Source organism: Microcaecilia unicolor, chromosome 9, assembly GCF_901765095.1.
Source record: "Microcaecilia unicolor chromosome 9, aMicUni1.1, whole genome shotgun sequence".
Classification (NCBI taxonomy): Eukaryota; Metazoa; Chordata; class Amphibia; order Gymnophiona; family Siphonopidae; genus Microcaecilia; species Microcaecilia unicolor.
The window spans coordinates 147,069,763-147,082,522 of NC_044039.1; positions in this window are offsets into that span (position 1 = coordinate 147,069,763).

Genomic DNA, 12,760 nt, shown 5'->3' on the forward strand with positions numbered 1-12,760 from the left:
AATAAGAAAAGAAAAGAAAAAAGTTGAAAATATATAATTAAGGATTGATGAGGATTGCGTTACACCCCTCTTGATATATGCTAGGCTCATTTAGCCTTATTAGGGGAAGGTGCGCTGATCTGACAGATCCTTTTAAGAACGCTAGGTTTCCTGAATACAGCGGACTGTGTTTGAAAGAAATATTGATGGAATTATAGATTGAAGTAGAGCACATCTTTAATAGATTGATTGTGAGCTCCCTTCTGTATAAATTAATTGGTGCTTATCAACTATCAGGATTACATTTTTAAGCATGAAAAAAGATTTTTTGGCATTTAGTTGGATGATTCAGTCCATTGACATTTTATAAGGCTATATTGCAAAAGGATGACATCAAATCATATCAAGACAAAGCTTAAATAACACAGTATGTCCATTAGTAGTATTTAGCATCTCTTGTCAGAGAGTTAGAAATGCTATCCTTTTCATAGTGGTGGTTTTTGCTAGGTCTAGAAGAATAAGTACTTTCTTGCTTTGATACAATAGAGAAGGCTTATCTTTTGCAGCCATGAGGATTTGAAAGGCCTGTGGTTATCGTAGGATTTTTGCCACCACAGGTCTGGGGTGTGACGAATTAGCTAATTGGCAGGATAGTGACCGGTGGGCCCTTTCAATTTCAAGGGCCAGAGTACAATCAATATTCAAGAACCCAGGTAACCAATTTGTCAAAATAGATATCATATTTTGATTTTCTGTTCCTTCTGAAAGGCCTTAGATCCTTATATTATTTCTACACGATCTGTTCGCTAAATCTACAAAATCCTATCTTAGGCCTTTAATGGCATCAGCATCGGATTCAATAAGAGGCAACACAGCTTCCACTTTCGTCATGTGTTTCCCTAAAGCCTCAGCATGCAATTGAGAAGCTTCAAGTTTAGCATTTTATTTCCTGAATCTCTTTTCTTATGTCACAGGATAATTAAATATGTGAATAAAGAATGTTTTTAATAGAGTTAAGTTGAGATATTACTGAGTCTTCAGTGTTCCTGGAAGTTCTAGATCTGCCAGGTTTGTCAGAAGAAAGTAAATCAAATTTGTGACATTTAAGACTGGAGGCCAAATTAAATTGATTTTCAGTTTTCGTAGACTTCATTATAAAAAATAATATTGAAAAAGAACACCAACCAGGATAACAAGGCAATTTGCTGCTGCAATAATCTGGGTAGAAAAGAGAGAGCTCCGCGCTTAAGTTGCTGTGCTGTCCATGAGAGGAACCGGAAGCCTGACTAGAGTTAATCAATATCACAGCAAATCCCATTGATTATGACTTAACTGTAGAGTCTCAGTGCTGTGACCCACATGAAAACCCACTTGGACAAAGGAGAAGCACTGAAGTCTTGTCTAAAATAAGGTGGAAAATTGGTCAAGAGCTATCTTCTCAGTTAATTTAGCCAGAAAAGGAAAGTTTGTGATGGGTTGAAAGTTAGAAGGACCAAGGGGATCTAGTTCGGAGTTTTTTTTCAAGAAGAGGGGTAATGATAGCATGTTTCCAGTGGGCCAGAAAAAGCCCCTAAGACAGACTACATTGGATGAGGAGTAAGACCACTGCTAGAAGATGGATGGCAAGGGCCTGAACAGAGATGCTGGTCAAGGGTCCAACAGAGAGGAAGCAGGGTGAAGAGAAGTGGTTAGATTGGTTGCCAGAAATATTGTGGGAGGGTGAAATTCTGACCATAAAGACTGAAGCAAAGAATTTGTTTAGTCTCTTCACTATGGCCTTATCCTCCCTGAGTGCCCCTTTTGATCCTGTTCATAATCTAATGGTCCCATGGATTCCCTCACAGGTTTTCTGCTTCTGTATTGTAGAAAGAAGAACAAAGGACAGCCAGCATGGTTAAAAGGTGACGTGAAAGAGAGGCTATTAGAGCCAAAAGAACATCCATCAAAGAATGGAAAAAGGATCCGAATGAAGAAAATAAGCAGCAACATAAGCATTGGCAAGTTAGATGCAACACATTGATAAGGCTAAAAGAGAATATGAAGAGAAACTTGCCACAGAGGCAAAAACTCACAGTAACAACTACGTAACCGCAGGCAACGCTAATAACAGTCATCCCTCCATTGACCCAACCATCCAGTCTCTGTTATTTTAGAAAGTCTGCCTAAATTCATGATAATCCCATTCAGCATATCTCCACCAGGGCAGCCCAGCTAAGAAAATATGTCTATAGTATATCGAATGTAATGACCTGAGCCTGCTTCCTTCCCAAAATATGAAGGCATGAGCATTTTCTTATTTCCATTGCACAGACACTTCATGGACATACACAAGTGGCATAACTTTTCCACTGTGCTCTAAAACTACCAACATCACCTCCATCAAAAACAAACGACTTTCACTGGCAAGGGTGGGAAGAAAGTTTATGGGCTTTTAGTGCCAAATAAACAAGCACTAATCTCTCACCAGTATGAATATTCAGACCCAGCTGCCAGGAACAGAGGGAGCAGCTGGGCTAGTAGAACTGGCAGACACCCGTTTGGTGCCCCCTGCACACTGACCCTGGCATCTGGGCCTGCTGAGAGAGCCTCCTGTTTCACAAACCTCTCTGGTCTGTTAAACCGCAGGGCCCCATATTCATTGCAAGCAATGGGTCAAAGACTTAATTGCTGTAGAGAGCCCAGTGTCCATCTATCTTAATGGAGGTTACTTTGTATTACAGAAAATGACATCCTGGTCAGCAGGGACCTCCGGTTGCTAGTGTGACTTTGTGAAAAGTTATTTTTATATCGATGTGCTAGCAGAAATAGTTTTATAAAATACCTTGGTATTTAAATAATGTTGATTAAATTTACTGATCTGACGAACTGGAGGACCTAAAGAGGGTGAATTTTGAAAAAGCATTTTCTGTGTGTGAAGAGCATGTTTTTAAAAACTTAAGCTACATGGGAGGAAATGCACCTACTTTTACACAAGCTGCATGCAGGCATTTCTGGGAGCACAGTTTGGGTAGAGCAGATGCAGAGTTGCAGTATGTGTGCAAATTTCTTAAATTATGTGATGACATGTGCAGAGTTAACACCTTTTCCAGAGTAGATGGAAATCTGTGCATGTGAATTTGCACCTAGTGAACATAGTTCTGGGTATCTATTTTATACAGGCACACGATGCCTTATAAAATAAGTCCCTTTCAGAACTTTCATCTAGGTTCCCTGCTATGAATTACTCCCATAAAGCTAGTTTTTGTAGAGCAATTTTCAAAGATATTTCCACAAATATAACTTTCCATGAGCAAATCAGCTCTCTGAAAGTCTTCCTTACATAATGTGGTTTAAAATCCATTCATTTATTTCACATCTTGCATCCCTCCAGCTGCATTAAGGGGAGACCCTCTCAGGGGCATATTTAGGCCAGGGGAGGAAAAGTATGTAACATAGTAACATAGTAACACCTTGATTTGTACCTGCCTTTTTCAGGGCACAGACCGTACAAGTCTGCCCAGCAGTATTTCCCGCCTCCCAACCACCAGTCCCGCCTCCCATCACCGGCTCTGGCACAGACCGTATAAGTCTGCCCTCCACTATCCTCGCCTCCCAACCACCAACCCCTCTTCCCCCACCTGCTCCGCCATCCAATCTCAGCTAAGCTTCTGAGGATCGATTCCCTCGGAACAGGATTCCTTTGTGTTTATCCCACGCATGTTTGAATTCCGTTACCGTTTTCATCTCCACCACCTCCCGCGGGAGGACATTCCAAGCATCCACCACCCTCTCTGTGAAAAAATACTTCCTGACATCTTTCCTGAGTCTGCCCCCCCTTCAATCTCATTTCATGTCCTCTCGTTCTACCGCCTTCCCATCTCCGGAAAAGATTTGTTTGCGGATTAATACCTTTCAAGTATTTGAACGTCTGTATCATATCACCCCTATCTTTATCACATCTTCACACGTATTTTTCCATAGAAATTGTACCCACAGAAGTGGGTAGGGTGGCTGAGTACAGTGGGAGACCATAAGAGTACAGGCTTACCACAGTTTATCTAGGACCTATACAACATTCTTTCTTTTGGTTACTGAGGCGTGGCTTACATTGCGCTAAAGCTGTGGTTTATAGTCTAGCAGAGGACTTGCTGTGGTAGCTTGTAAGATAGAACAGCAAAACTTCATTCTAACAGGGTTTATCATGGGGCCTAGTCTAATGGTGCATCTATTAAGTAACAGTAGATAGAAAGCTAGAGACCTCGTGTTTAGAGGGTAACAGGGAACCTAACTATAACAACAAATCCGCTGTGTATCTTTGCTACAATGAAGTGAAGGAATTTGTTATTAAAGAGTCAAACAGAGATGGAGCATAGTCATGTATAGGTGTAACTAAGTGTTCCGGGGGAGCAGGAATCCAGATCTGGCAAGCGTGGAGGTGTTCTTCTTAATTTAGTAGTGGAGAGGATAGGAGCCGTTGTCAGAGATGAGTGCTCCAGCTTCAGACACTTGTTTTTGTCAGTAGAATTGTGAGAAGAGGTGCGATTTTAGCATTTTGCAAAATGTGAAGTAGTCGGTTATCTTCCTGATATATGAGAGTAGGGTGTTCCAGGATCGAGTTGCAAGGCAGGAGAACTTTGTGTCATGAAGAGATTTGTAGATTACTCTTTTGCAGTCCAGGAAATGGAGCAGGAGATAGTCTCTTGTGTCTGCCGTAGCATTTCTGAGTGGGAGGTTGATTAATGTGATCATGTAGTCAGGGGTTAGTCCCTGGAGGATTGTAAAGACAAGTATAAGAATCTTGAAGTTTATTCTAGCTTTCATGGGAAGCCAGTGGAGGGTTTGCAGTAAAGGAGAGGCTCTTTGGTAGCAGGGTGATCTGAATATCAGATAGGCAGCTGTTTTTTGAAGGTTTGCAATTTTTTCAGGCTTAGTTCTTTGCAGCCTGCATATAGGCTGTTGCAGTAGTCCAGTTGGGATAATGTCAGCGTTTGAACTAGTAGATGAAAGGTTGCAATAAGGAAGAGGCTTCTGGTTCTTCTCAGCTTCCAGAGTGTGTTGAAGGCTTTCCTTGCAGTTGAGATTATCTGGCCATCGATTGTCAGGTTTTGGTCAAGAGTGACTCCCAGGACTTTGAGATTCTTTTCTAGTGGAAAGCTTGTGTGGTCAGTTGTAAGAGTGTGGAATGGGATAGGATGAAAGGCACTTGATATAACCATGAATTTGGTTTTATCTCTGTTTAGTTTTAGCTTGAAGGTGGAGGCCCAGGTCTCCATTGTGTTGTGTCTAGACCAGTCTGGATCCATCTGAGATGTCAGTTAGATCTCTTGAGAAGGGTATGTATATTGTCACGTCATCTGTGTAAATGTGAGATTTTACTCCACTAGTTTGATGCCAAGTGGTGCCATCATGATATTGAATAGTATTGGGGATAGTGGAGAGCCTTGTAGTATGCCACAACCTAGGGACCAGGGAGGTGAGATAGTTTTTCCTGATTTAATATGGTACAATGTGGGTTTGAGGAAGCTGGTGAATCATTTGAGTACAGGTCCTCCAAGGCCGATGTAATCCAGTAGGTAAAGGAGTATATTGTGGTCAACTACGTCAATAGCACTTGACATATCGAATTGGAGTATCAATACTTGTCTCGGATTTGATTTTGTCAACCAGTGATAAAAGAACAGATTTGGTAGTGCTGGGATAGCTAATCCATTGTTTGTTTGGTAACTTTCCCTTCCATAGTTTTGACTAGGAGAGGGATGAATACCACTGGCCTGTAGTTTGTTATTCATTCCTTTTGGCCTTGGTGGTTTTTTTAGGATTGGGGTAAGCATTATGTTTTCCTTGGTTTCTGGAAACTGACCTTCCCGCAGTGTGTAGGAGATGTGATTGGTTAATAGGTTTATGAACCAGATGGGGATGTCTCTCATAAGCAGGATGGGGCAAGAATCTAGTATGCAATGAAATTTTGCATACTTTTTAGGGTTAGATTTTGGAGGTTGATGGTTTGGAGGGTCTTCATTTGTGGTTACTGCAGTTTGAGTGTCAAGGAAGTTGTTTATTAGGCCATAGAGTTTCTTGATGTTGGGGCATCCTGATCCTATGTAAGTGTCATAGAATTTAGATTTTGCTTGTTTAATGAGATGGTTTCCATATCAGAAATCTTAGCTCTGTGCACTCTACTATGTCAGTGCAGAACCACACACACTTATAGAGCATATCAGTGGCATAGCTACGTGGGGCCACGGGGGCCTGGGCCCCCTCAAATTTGCTCTGGGCCCCTGGTTTTGTTGGCAGGGGTCCCCAACTCCCGCCAGCTGAAGCCTTGTCCAGCGCCAGTCTCTGGTGCCGCCGCGTTGCTTGCCCTGCTCTTTCTTCACCCTCACGTCCTGCATGCTCCTTTTAGTGAAATTGAGAGTTTCACTAAAAGGAGCGTACAGGACGTGAGGGGGAAGAGAAAGCAGGGCAGGCAACGCAGCGGAGACCGGTGCTGGAGAAGGCTTCAGCTAGCAGGGGGTTGGGACCCCCGGCAGCCAAGATATTTGCTGCAGCAGTGGGTGGGGAGGAAGCAGCAGGGTGGCGAAGGGGCAGCGGCGGCAGACCAAAATTGCCCCCCCCACCTCGGGCTCTGGGCCCCTCCCACCATGAGGTCTGGCTACGCCCCTGGAGCATATACATAAATAAATCTACACAAACATCCCCAGACAACAATGTGCACATGCCTATACCTTATTTACCCTTATTCATTAGTTAATTTGCTGGTTATAGGGATTTTGCAATTTTGGCATCTTTTTCTCTCTCTCTCTTTGCTCCCTTCCACCCAATAACATTAATTCTTCCATCTGCAACTTTCATCCCTTCCACCCAATAACATTAATTCTTCCATCTGCAACTTTCATCCCTTTCCCTTTTCTCTCTTCCCCAATCCCTCTCATTTTTTTTCTTTTGCCTGAAAAAGAAAACAAGCCCTCTCTATACCTGCAAGCCAGTCTGAAACCTCTCACCAGATTCTTATCCGCAGCTTTTTAATCAAACACATTGGCTGCCGAAGCTGGTGCCAGCAGAAAGAGAGACAGAGAACTGCTAATTACCAAATGCTGCCATGATTAAAAAATATTACTTACTGTGTTCACAGCTGTAGCCCATTCACACACCATCCCAGACTACAAAAAAAAAAAAAAGCACCCCTAAAAACAACAGACGTCAATACATGTGTTGGCAGACAGCATACAACAGAGGTAAATAAGGAAACACACATATGCAGGTACATTCCTTACTATGCTGTCCATGAGATGCATTTTATTTTATGGGAGTCTGCCCTGATGTAACTTGAGGTTTTCTAATGTTAATACATTAAATGCTACACCATATTTAAGTCATCTTAACAAGTAAAATGTTTTGGAAGCTGCCGGGTGCCCTTGACCTGGATTGGCCGCTGTCGGGGACAGGATGCTGGGCTTGATGGGCCTTTGGTCTTTTCCCAGTATGGCATTACTTATGTACTTCAAAATTAAATAACAAAAAATATGCAATACAGAATATTAGCAGAGTTCCATTTGATTGTCATGGCTGCTTCAATTACACAATAAACTGTGACAGCATTGAACAAATTAGACAGGGATAAAGCTCCATGCCAGAAAACCAGACATCACAGTAGCACAAAATGCTTACGGAAGTGATGGTTCCAAGTTTGTTGTGTGGAGAGACTAAAAGCTCAACAAGTCCCAAGAGATGCAATCATGCACCAAGAAAATGTGGCAGATATACACCAAAATAATCCAGATCTCCCTCAGTACTGAGGGTCAGAAAGACTTTCAAAGCCAACTCACTATGCAATTCATGAACAATGATATTTACTTCCAGTGTTCGAGGGCCATCAATGAATTGTTTGCATGATATCCTTAATGAATATGTATGAGATAAATTTGCGTGCAAACTATCACCATTGTGTGCAATTCTCTACTATGCATATTCTCTTTTGAACAAAAAATAGTATTTAGAGCAAAGACAGAGATGTTGTCTGACCTATTTTGTCATAAGAAAGGTTCATTTTGGTCACTATGGAGATAATGTTGAATAGCCACGTTGCTTTTCAATGTATGTGGGCATGCTTAGCTCACATCACATGCAATGTAGGCACTAGTTTTGAAATTGTTCTCCCTGCATGCTAAAAAAAGTCATCAGGAGACATCACACCTGATGGAGAAGTTGTGTGTGGGGGGGGGGGGGGGGGGCGGTGGAAAGAGAAACCAGATATTGAAAACAAGAATCAGATAGAGTTCAGATCACATGCCATGGTAACACCTCTGTGAGGGGTCCTTTTACTAAAGTGCACTGAAAAATGGCCTGCGCTAGTGTATGCGCTGTTTTGGATGTGAGCAGATCCATTTTTTAACACGCCTGTAAAAAATGCCTTTTTTTGGCCAAAAATGGACGTGCAGCAAAATAAACATTGGCGCGCATCCATTTTGGGTCTGAGACCTTACCGCCACCCATTCACTTAGCGGTAAGGTCCCACGTGTTAACTGGGCAGTAATCATCAACACGCATACACTGCTGATTACCGAGCGGTAATCATCAACGCGCGTCCACTGCCGATTACCGCCTGGTTAGTGCCGTGTGTTCGAAAATAATAAATATTTTCAGACATGTGAAGCAGATGCTTATAAAAATAGGAATTACCATCGGAGCCATCTAGTAGCCAGGCAGTAGTTCCAAATTGATGCACATTGTGCGCACATAGGCTCTAACACGGCTTAGTAAAAGGGCCCCTGAGTGAGCACTAGACTAGACCTTATGGTTGGCATACTTAAAGAACATTTTGAAAAAATCCAGGAGCATAAGGCTTTTGAAATTAGAATGATCATACACTTTGGAACCAAAAAAAAAAGGACTCAACAAAGATTTGGGCTTTTTTCATTCATTATAAGCCATAACATTCTACTTCCTCTCACCTTCTTATCACCCATCATCTTTCCTCTTCCCCTACCTTTCCTCTTCAGAATATTATTAGAATGGTTTTTATGATTCATTTATATTTTCTGGTAATTTGTCATCTTTTGCTCATTCTATTCAGACGAGGAAGGGAGTGTTAGCTCCAGAAAGCCTGTCAAGAAATGTATTGTTAGTTCAATAAAACGGTATCACCTTATCATCATTATTATTGTTGAGATTGTTAACCTTAATTTCCATGGGAAAAATACAGATATATACATCATTTTAATGGAGTTTGGTTAAATACGTTGGAGCTTTTCTTCAGGATTAATATTTGAAGAGAGAGCAAGACCTCAAGCAGAGAGCACTCACTGTCCCGCTGAATTTGCTCTTGCTTTTGGGGTCACGTTGCAGCACTTTGGGAAGGAAGGAGCTTGTTCTTGATTTTTGGAGCCCTGACATTTGGTTTGATGCCCCATATTCTATCAACACCAGAGCCTGCTGTGGCTTTTCTTCTCCAGCCCCAGCCCCTGGCAGCCTGCGAGGCCAGCATGGTGTCTGCTGATCCTTCCAAATGAAATTAGGAAAATGGCCCAGTTGCTTTGCATCTGCCTTCCCAGCACAAAACAGTATTAGAGGGAAAAAAGGAGCAAATGTCATTTCCTCGGTGAATCAGTGCCAGGCTGCAGTGTTTCCAGAATCCAAGAAATAACAACAACAAAATTGAAGTGCTGTACCTTGTCCACAAGAAAATACACAAAAATCAAAAATTTCCCTCATCGTATAAGTTCGAAAAAAACGTAAAAAAAAACCAAAACATTGGCCAACAATCTGATAGAAGGGATATGGTTTTAGACATACATTGGTGAGTATGGAAATTTTTGGCTTGATTTTCTTATCCTTGAGCAGTTCACATGACCTCTGCTTGTGTTCAGACTTATGCTGTAGGAATGGGCAGTTTAACCATGTGAGTTCACTTATGTAACAGGTGGAGCCATAGAAATAATATAAGTAGAAAGTGCTAGTGAATTCATCTCCCCCCCCCACACACACACACACACACACACACCTTTACTGGTGGTTATTTGAATATAAGGGCATGGGACAGTATTTTTTAGAAAAACAAACACTTAATAGATTAAACACAAGTTGGAAAAGTCTTAGAAAAAATTGTACTATGGAGTGTAAATCCAACATCAAAAGAAATACTTCAAACAATTTTAAAAAGACATTCTATTTTTTCAAATCCAAGAGAGTGTTAGAAACAAATTATGGGTTCCTTTTACAAAGTCACGCTAGCCATTCTGGCACGACATATGCGACAAAGCCCATTCAATTCCTATGGGCATTGTTGCATTTGCCACGTGGGAATCACTAGCACGGCTTTGTAAAAGGAACCCTATATACCTAAAGGGTTGAGAATCTTTGTCTGTCTGAGGGCAAAATAACTATCTGACTTTTTTTTCTTTTTTAATATGTATTCATTGTCAAATGCTTTCATTGAATCCAAAAAATTAAAATTAGAAATGAAAAAAAAAACATAAACCATAAAAGTCATATACAGCAAAAGAGAGAAAAACTAGCATTATTTCCCCACAGGCCCACAAATGGACAGAGAGCTGTATTAATTAAAAAACAGAGAAAATATCATATAATATAACTCAGTACATTAATACTATTTTTTCTTTCCTGTCCCTCTCCAGCAGCTAATTGAAAGTTTTTATGTAAACTGCATAGAAGCCAACCTTGGTGTATGTGGTATAAATAACATGAAAAATTCAGACAAACTTTACAGGACCTTGATCGTTAGCTTCAGAACTTTTAGTACAAGAACAGTGCTGGGCAGACTTCTACGATCTGTGGCCTGAAAATGGCAAGGACAAAGCAAACTCAGGTATACAGTATCATGACGCATACCATGTAAAATGAGTTTATTTTGGTCAGACTGAATGGTCAGACTGAATGGACCGTACAAGTTTTTATCTGCTGTCATTTACTATGTTACAATGAATGCTTCAAGTCAGCATGGCTCTAAAAATATATGTAGTCAGTCACAAAAAGTGAAGACAAAAGCAAAAAAGGCTCAAAGGCCCAGATGCATCAACCAAACGTTAAAAAATCTAAAACGTTAAAGTCCCTAACGAATTTTAAAAAACGAAGAATGCACCAAAAAAACAAGTCTCACAAGTTCGGTGTGTTACTGTAAAGTACAATGCATCAAACCTGTGTAATCCCCGTCGGTAATTGGCCCCTAAAGTATGCGCAGAGCAGCCAAGCGTTATGCTGGCTGCTCTGCGCATGCCACAAATGTCAACACTACCAAAAAAACAAAAACAAAACACAAACACGTGTGTTTTGGGAGGGGGCAAAGGTGCTCATCAGGAGCGTCCTTCACGGACGTCCTTGCCCCCGCCCCGCCTCACCCGAGTTTGCCACTGCTCCCCGCTTCCCCCCTGCTTCAAAACCAAATTCAAAATAAAAATAAAAAACTTTTAAGCCCAGATTTTAGAAACTTGTAATGCTGCCCCGGGACCCCTCCCTTCCTCTGTTTCCCAGCTTCACCTCCCGCCATTCTCTGCCCCCGTGCGCCGCCCCCCTGAGATTGTCGCCGCCGCTCCCCCCCTCCACCGGGCCCCCCCTCCTTCCTACCGGGCCCGCGCAGCGCCTCTCACCTCTCTGTGAAGGCGCTGCACGGGCAAGAAGAACAGCACAGCTGATGCATCTTCCAGTCTTCGCGTCTCTCCTTCGCTCCTGGGCCCGCCCCCGTCTGACGTAATGGGCCCAGGAGCGAAGGAGAGACGCGAAGACTGGAAGATGCCAAAAAAAAGGTTGAACTGCTAGAAGTCTCAATAAATGGATGCAAACAATAGGATAATGTAGGAGATTGCAAGATGTTGTCACCCTATTTGCATCCACCATTTTTGTTTACATAAGTTCTGTACTCTTACCTTAATTTCAGTTGCCATTCCTTGATTTTTGGCCAATCATTTTGCCTTTTTTTTCCTATATTTCCCCTTCTTCCCATGACCTTCTTCCTCTTCCCAGATAATGTGCCTGGGTGCCTCAGACAAGCCTTATCAAACCCCCGGGCAGAAGAGGTGCTACCTCTGAAACACACCCTCAGATTGACAAATGGCAGATGATGTTTAATGTGAACAAGTGCAAAGTGATGCATGTGGGAAAGAGGAACCCAAATTATAGCCACGTAATGCAAGGTTCCACATTAGGAGTCACCAACCAGGAAAGGGATTTAGGTGTCATCGTTGATGATACATTGAAATCCTCTGCTCAGTGTGCGGCAGCGGCTAAGAAAGCAAATAAAATATTAGATATTATTAGGAAAGGAATGGAAAACAGAAATAAGGATGTTATAATGCCTTTTATCGCTCCATGGTGCGACGGCACCTTGAATATTGTGTTCAATTCTGGTCACCGCATCTCAAAAAAGATATAGTGGAATTACAAAAGGTACAGAGAAGGGCAACGAAAATGATAAAGGGGATGAGACGACTTCCCTACAAGGAAATGCTAAAGCAACTAGGGCTCTTCAGCTTGAAGAAAAGATGGCTGAGGGGAAATACGATAGAGGTCTATAAAATAATGAGTGGAGTGGAACGGGTAGATGTGAATTGCTTGTTTACTCTTTCCAAAAATACTAGGACTATCGAGGAGCCCAGAGGGAAGCCCGATTCTCAAAAGACATCTGGGGCAGCAGGAGAGATGGAGGTGAGCTTGGAAAGGATCTGGATGAAGCTACTAGAAATAGGAAAGACCCTGAAACAATCATCTGAAGAGGTCAAATTTTTGAGTCTAAATGTTCAGGAGATAAAGAACTCCCTTGAATTGGTGAAGCAAGATTTTTCCTTAAAAA